Source organism: Megalops cyprinoides, chromosome 23 (assembly GCF_013368585.1).
Source record: "Megalops cyprinoides isolate fMegCyp1 chromosome 23, fMegCyp1.pri, whole genome shotgun sequence".
In the NCBI taxonomy this organism is placed as follows: Eukaryota; Metazoa; Chordata; class Actinopteri; order Elopiformes; family Megalopidae; genus Megalops; species Megalops cyprinoides.
Genome location: NC_050605.1, coordinates 3099504 through 3107863, shown reverse-complemented (window position 1 = coordinate 3107863; position 8360 = coordinate 3099504).

Genomic DNA, 8360 nt, shown 5'->3' with positions numbered 1-8360 from the left:
GCAACATCAACTGTAACAGCACATTTGGCTACAGGTTTTCTTTGTGAGCTATAACTTTGTTCGACTTCCCTCTCTCTCTTTCCTTTCTGTGCTGCTCTGGTAGGTTCAGACATTAAAACCACCTGGAGTGGACACCAGTACATAGCAAGGCTGCAACCTCCATTCCAACTCTGCGCTAACATTAATTGGTTTCCTCACATGCTTTGTGGTATGCTTAATGCTGATTAATACTTGATAATGCTATCACTATTGTTATGAAAATAAGCAATGAAAATTGCATACTTCTGTTGGTCTTTGTTATTGTTCATTATTGAATTATTGTGAATAGTTACATTTTTGTATAATGGTTTGGCAATACAAATGTGCACACGGAATTGCATTAAATCGAACTGAATTGAATTGATTAAACCAAACTGAACTGAATTGAATTGAATTGAATTGAATTGCTCAAGTAATGTAGATCATCACACAGATGTTGCAGTATGTTGCAGTAAGGCAGCAGACTCGGAGTCTGGCTCTGTCTGAAACAGCTCTATTGCAGAGTCTCCACATTTATGTCCTGAACACGCCCTTTGAGCGTGACCCTCCACCTCCAGCTCAGCTCAGCCGCTCAAGGCTGCCAGGGCAAGGGAAGCAGAGCGCTCACTCTCCCACGTACCACAGCTGCACCTTGGCCTGCTTCCTGCAGCCCCCTTCAGACGGGGGGGGGGGGGGAGCGCTGCCTTTAAAAACTGTTAAAGCAATCCCCTCTCCCCATCCAGGGGTCTTCAGAAAGATGAGGAATAAGCATATGTCAGAGTCCAGGAGCCACACTCTAGCCCCACCACTGTCTGGACCCCCCCAGACCCCTTCACGGCCCCCCAAACCCAGCGATGGTGGTCTCTGCTGGCCTGCGGTCATCCAGCTGGACCACTGGCTATTGGATCAAATGAAGTTGGCAGCAGTGAGGTCTGAATATTACTGCTTAACACAGGAGGACGGCCCCTTCTCTGTTTCCTTGTGCCTCTAACAGCAAGCGTAGGACCACCTGTGGGTTAGCGGTGGGTGTGAAGTCTTCCAGAATCTGCATTATGGCTGGAAAAGAGTTGCAGGGTTATGTGGGTTAGCTGTGGGTTAAGGGTACAGCTCCATCTTGTCTGTGTTGAGCCAATGTAAAACTTTGTTTCTGGGCAGTGTAAGGTCTGTATTTAGATAGTGTTGGGCCTGTATTTGGTTAATGTTGGGCAGTCTTAGGCTTGCATTTGGGTAGTGTTTGGCCTGTGTTTGGGTGTCTTTGAGTAGTGGTGTACCTGTGCTTAAGTAGTGTTGAGTACTATTGGGGCTGCATTTCGAAGTGTTGGGCTTGCATTTGGGTAGTATAGGGCCTGCATTTGAGTAGTGTTAGGCCTGCATTTTGGGTAGTGTTGGGCCTGCATTTTGGGCAGGATTTGGTAGTATTGAGCCTGCGATTAGGTAGCGTTGGGTTTGTATTTATCTAGTATTGGGTAGTGTTGGGCTAGTATTGAGGTAGTGTTGGGAATTATTGGGTCTCTGTGTTGGGTCCCGTTAGACTTGTGTTTAGGCAGTGTTGGGTCCTGGATCAGGGAACACCAGCCCAGAGAAGGCAGATGAGCCTCCTGCCCTCCTCTCGAGGACTTCTCCCCATATGAAACATCTGTTTTAACATCCCCCAGAGCTTGTCATTAATTCATCCTGCCATGTGGCTCAGGGCTCACAGCTTTAATCCAGATGTTATAAGGGAACTGCGAAGACAGAGTAAAGATGCTTGCTATGAGGGAATGGTGGCTGTGTCCTGCCCTGAACCAGCAGCCAGCAAGCAGGAAGAGACAAGAGACAGAAAGGAGGGTCTGCCCTGCAGAAAGGGTGATAGCCGTCTGCAGGTGATGTTAGGACTGGCTGCTCAATTTCAGAGAAACAAAGCTCAGATGAAACTAGAACTCCACTTCAGATGAAAGATTCTGAGTTCTGCGAAGACTTTGTACCCTGCAGCGTATTCAAAGGGAAAAATAACATCACTGGGATTGTTTCTCGGAAAGATTAAACATATTAGTGTTTTAGACAGTCTGTGAGTGTATGTGTGTCGATCTACATAAGGATGTTTGAATGAGTGTGTGTGTGTGTGTGTGTGTGTGTGTGTAAAAACCTGATTTATTTCTGTTTCTATAGAAGATGGCTCTCACCCAGTACCCCTTCAGTTTCAGTTTTCAATAACCAATAAGTTTTTACACTAGGACCCCTGTTTGTCCACCCTGTGATAAAGTACACGGTGATCTACAGTCTCTCAGCATGAGACATATCTATACATGCAACACACACAGGCACCCTGATCGTGTGCTGTGAAACTGAAGCCGCTGCCCATACCGAACACCCCTCCTCCCTGCTCGCTGGCAGCAGAACAAGGAAGAGCAGTTTTCCTCTGATCTGTACGTGAGGATTTGGAATGAGGGAGAGGAGATTTGCCTGTTCGGCCTAACAGACCTCAGCGCTATTGTGCAACTGCACCTCTCTGTCTGGGTATCAGAGCTGGTTGGGAACAGCTGTGTTTGGAAGGAAGGAGGGCTCGTTAAAACTTTAACGACCCGCCAATTGGATAAACCCATTAAGGCTCACTGGTGGCTCGAGCTTTGTCCCTTGCCGGATCACCGGCTCTGGGACTGGCTGTCCTGATGGGTTCGAACCTGGGACAGTGCCGCAGGCCTACGACAGGGACTGATTGGTAATCGGTCTATTGGTCTGGTTTCATGCATCTCTTTCATGGTCACTGCTCTTGGATTCGGTCGCTGATATCCTGCTCCTCCACACCAACCTCCAAGGGAAAAGAAAATGCTTCATTTATTTCTCCTGTCAAATGAGGTGACAACAAAAATGTCCCCCCCTCCCTCTGAAATGACACTTTTTGTGACCTTTTCAAAGTGTTTATTTTGACTGCTCATACAGCACTGCATGCTCATGCCTTTATGTGCTTAATGCAGCCTTCCGGGGGCCTTTGGTAATTGTTCGCCCCGCTCTCCGGAATTCGGCTGAAAGGCGAACCGCGTGTACACAGCTCTGGTTATGTAACTGTTGAACCACGCCGCTCGGTTATGTAATGTTTGAACCGAGCAGGAGTTATTCAGAGCTCAGGAATGCTGCGGTCTCGCGGACAGGCCTCAGAATGGCCACCTCTGAGCCAGACTGAGGAGAAGTGCTGGGCTCCCTGTAAGCCAGGGCTCTCGCTCTCTCTCAGGTGCTGAGTGCCATGACAGGTGTGTGTGTGTATGTGTGTGTGTGTGTGTGTGTGTCTGTCTGTCTGTCTGTCTGTCTGTGTCTGTGTGTATGCGCCTGTTTCAGCTGAAATCTCCATGGTAGCCAGCTATAACAGGGTCCCCCTCTCTGTATAATGGCTTTCCCAGCCCGTTAACCCCCGGGGTGAGCGTTGCTTTGGTCAGGAACGAACCTGGATGCCTTCCTGCAAAGCATGGTTCAGCAGACATGGGGGAAGGACTTGGAGGCGACAGCCATTGTGATGTTAGTGTAGAGCATCACAAGCTGCATGAGGGTTCAAGTTCAAGGGCTCAAAGGTTTAAGAGTTCGAAAGTTTGCAGCTTCTGGAACTTGAGGGTTGGACTCCCTGTGGATCTGCAGGGATGTGTATACCATAGGCTTATGTGTTCTCTTTTTACTGCTTAGACACTCAACCCAAGTGGCTGGATCAGTGTAATCCCTGGTTCAGAGAGTATCGGTGATGTCAAAAACTTGCCCATTCTATCCCTCTCTATCTCGTCTCTCTCTCTGTCTGTTTCCCATTACATTAGAGTCACTTGCAAAAGCGATCTCTCTGTTCTGAACAGATCGTCTTTCTGTGAAACTGCACTCTTGGTCTCTCTCTGTCTGACCCTTGGTTAACAGGCGAGAAGCGCAACATCACAAATGCACAGTAAATGCCGAGCTCAGAGTGGGAAGTGATGGGACATGAGGAGACTCTGATTGCAGCTATGCTAATGGCACAGAAGTTTCTGCAATCATATCCACCCACTACGGGCAGGACGTCGGTGATTATCAGTTGTATTACATAAAGCATAAAGAGGTGAATAAAAACAGGAAGCGGACCCATGGAGTAGAACCGAACGTGTATTGTTGAACAGGATGTCCACACGCAAAGAATAATAGCTCGCTGTATATACTGGCGTGGGCTGGCCTGCATGTTTATGGTAGATGTTTTAATTGGAGAGGTCTGAGATATCATTGGATGGAGCACAGACACTCAGCAGTGTCCTGCCTCACTGCTAGCTTCTGCCTCCGTTCTTTTCATCGGTGTTATGTTTTCCTCCTGTTACCGTGGGCATCAGCAATCAAGACAAATGTATGCGCATGACAATGAGGAGAGGTTATTCTGAGAATAAAATCGAAGCAGTAAAATGACTTCTGTCAGGTTTCCGATTTTGTGGTTATGTCATTAGGCTCTGATCTTGGAACAGTGTAGCCTTCCATTTGGCCTAATGACCTTTTGTAATGGAGCAACCGAATGTTTTTCCCATTCTGAGGGTCCTGTGAATATAACAAGAACTGCATTTTTAAGATTATGGGCTGGCCTTAAATCATTTCACACATATGTGCCAATGAGCACTATTTCTGTTGTACAATTATGAGTTATTGAAGTCAGTGATGCAAGTGACAGAGGGAAGAATTAAATTGTGGATGTGTGGAGCAGCGGTCAGGGCAGCAGTGTGGAGCAGTGGTTAGAGCAGCAGTGTGGAGCAGCGGTCAGGGCAGCAGTGTGGAGCAGCGGTCAGGGCAGCAGTGTGGAGCAGCAGTCAGGGCAGCATTGTGGAGCAGCGGTCAGAGCAGCAGTGTAGAGCAGTGGTCAGGGCAGCAGTGTGGAGCAGTGATCAGAGCAGCAGCGTAGAGCAGTGGTCATACAGTAAATCCATCATTCCTTCAATTTCACAAACCCCAACTGTACAAGCAGGTTACATAATGTATACAGATGGAACAGTAAAGTTAGTCACCCCCCTTGGGTAAGGCACATCTCCAAGCGAATAAGTGATGATGTAACATTCATCTCTCACTCAAACCTTCCACATGCACCTGCCAATGATCCGCTCCCCTCCGAGATGGAGACCGAAAAACCTGGCAGCGGATCTCGCAGTCTGTGCCACTGTTTCCTGTCCCGAATTCCCTGGGGACTTACCTCACCTTCCACAGAGGGCCCATCAATCATTCCCTCTGCTCTCTGCCACGCCAGGTGCGATCCAGGCAGAAAAACATGGCAACGGTAACCAGGAAGCAGATCGGGATTCTTTCCCTCTCAGTGGCGCTGGAGAGAGTGCCAGTCAGACTCTGAGGGACCAGACCCACTGCTGATCCACTGGCTGAGGGGCAGGGTCGGGCAGGGAGTGCAGCTGGGGGAAGCCAAAACAATATATCTAAAGCTTATTCGTGACTGGGGGGACACTGCGTGGTGGAGGGGGGGGGGGGGGGGGTGGCAACCTGGCCCATTATCATTGCTGGAATGAGGAAGGGTGTTGTAATTCACTGAGTTTGTTGATGTCGTTGCTTGGAGAAACAGTAACAGTCATACCCATTGCTACATGGCCTCCGGCGCTTTATCCTGATATCTTCCAATATGGCTGCTCTGAAAGGATGAGTATGACATCAGCGGCCTCCCCGCCGTCCACAGCAGCAGCCGCTCCCACGGAGATATCGAGTTTCGCTCCCTCAACCTCCTTTCTGAGCTCGGGTCCTGTCCGATACGGCCTGCTGGCTCCTGGACACAATCAAATTTTACTCCTGCTGAGCTGAGACTATTTCTAAAGCTCTGCGACTCAACCCAAACCCCACGGGACATGGCAAAATATGCCGGGTTCAGACTGGTTCAAGCCCCTACTTGCATTATGGCACTCCAGTTCGGGTCAGGTCAGGCTCAATGTGTCTGGATGTCAAGTTTTGAAAGCACTGCTGTCTAAAATCTAGGCTAACATCTCATTTTGAATGAATGACATACATACCAAGGAAATTAATGTTTTTAAGGCTACCGAACATAACAAGCTCGAATGGAGGATTTATTTATTTACTTTTTTAGGCAGGAAGAACGTCTTTCCGTTTTCCCGTACTGTTTGTTTTGTTGGACCGTTGAGCGGAATTTTCCCATTTTTTTACTTGTACAGACTTGCTTCACCGTATAGTGCACTGTTTTCCCAGGTTCAGCTCAGGCTATAATTGTGCGGGTCATGTTAGGCTCAGGTTTCGATTTCAGGCCTGCACAGACCTTTAGCTGTTTCTGAGGTGAGAGCAGTAAAACCGTGATGAGACACAAAATCGAACAGGAAACGTCTGAGCTCACTCAGTAAAGGCACTTGCTTTGCGTGCATTATCAGCCCATCATGTGTGCATGCATACGCATCACCAGTTCCAAGCTGTATCTTTAGCAGCATCCTTCACTAGCCGCAACCAGGAGCCCATGCCAGCTGGACGTAACTGGACTCACCCCAGCAGGTGAGGGTGGGCTTACGCTGGGTATGGCTCCTAGGCTCACTCCTGTATCAGCACCCCCTAGTGGCTCCCCAGACACGTGGAGGTTCCCAGATTATTGTTAGTGGAGGATGTGCTGCTCACTCTCAGTTCCTCTGTGGCGCAGTGGCTTATAGTTTGAAAACCCGCAGGTGCAGGGAGGTGCAGCTGTGAGCGCAGCTTGCCACTCAGCTGGTGGTTCCAATGGTGGAATGAAAAGCGGGGAAATAGCAAGACAGATGACAGCAGAGGAGAGCCTTCACAATTCACTCTGACAGTCAGGACTAGAATTACTGAAGGACCACATGTGCAGGGCAGACAGTAAAAGCCAGCCAAAGGGGGAATTATTATGCAGTCATAATGAATGAAATTCACAATCCAGAACTGTTTCTCAGAGATAGTGACACCAACATGCCTTCTATACATATGTATAACTGGGATAAATGCACTAAACTGGGAGGGGGGTCACACCAGTTGGGGTCTATTAAGTATGCTGTCAAATTTGCTTAAGCTCAGTATCCTGGGCTCTAACAGTCAGAGTCTGAGCTGAGCCCAGCCCATTAAGCAGTCTGATAGCTGGCTGTGATGCTGGTGGAGTAAAGTTTACAGGAAGAATTATCCAGCTCTACACACACATCCCTCCAGCTGGGAAATTGTTTTTTTTTTCTCAGTGTACAATGTGTGTCAGAAGCAGACCTGTTATAGTGAGAACTCATTCCCCTTTCCCTCTGTCATACAGGGTGTTTTTCACAAAACCACAGTCAGCCATTGGGGGTGGGGGTGGGTGTCTTATGATGATAGGAGTGATTCAGAATCTGCATTTACAGTCCTGTCGACCAGCACCCAATTAAATCAAAACCTTGATTCGCTCTCTGACCAGTAATATAAACTCAGTGCAATTAGAGGTTGCAGTATCGCCAGGGTGGAACCTGCTGCTCTCTGACACGTAAAGACCCCACTTCAGTGCATCAGGTCTGTAATTAGGTCTGTCGTGGATTTGATTTAATTCCTGCCAGAGCGAACGCTGCGCTTCTGTAGGCTGTCAGAGGCCAGGCGAGCGCTGGCTGTGCCAGTGCAAGGATGCGAGACCTTAGGGGAGATCCATGGCTCTGCTGACCAGCAGGGGGCACTCTTTCATACTGGTCAAATGAACCCAGGGTAGTGGTGGGATGAGTTGTATTTCAGAACAGAATTGAAACATGGGCCACCTCTCATTGCTGTCTTTAGAGCTCCTCCGAAGTGCAGTGGTGTCTGTGCCACATTCTAATGCAGACTTCCACACACTACAGTTTATTGGTTTTATAATCTCTTGTGTCCCTCCCTCAGTATTACTCTTCACTTACTTTTCAGTTTGATAGATAGCTAAGTTCTCCACCAACCCACGTCTTGCCATGTTATTTTATGCCAGTTTTAGCCTGCATGACCGGGTCTGAATCTCACACTCACAACATGTCAGTTTTTGACACCAAGAGCAACAGACCTTAACCATGTTGACATGACAGCAATCATCACTTTTTGAGGGTTGCCTATTCAGCTGGCCAATGCCTCCTCAGGCAGGAAACGTTTTAAAATAACTTCCTCTTCATATACATGGATTGTTAAAAAACGACTTTTATTGAAAAAAATCTGGCTAGAAACAGTCGCCAAAATAACAAGACAGATTAGTGAAGCGAACTCGCATTCACGCGTGTGCGCGGAGACTGAACGCTGAGCACAGTTTAATTTAACTTAATGAAATACGTGACCAGGAGTGAAAAAAGCACCGAATAAAGCTCTGTTGCGCTCGCCTCGACCCGCTCGGAGAGCCCCTAAAGGATTTGCACTGACGATCAGAACCAGCGCTTAGCAACCGGGAAGCCAATCACCCCCGA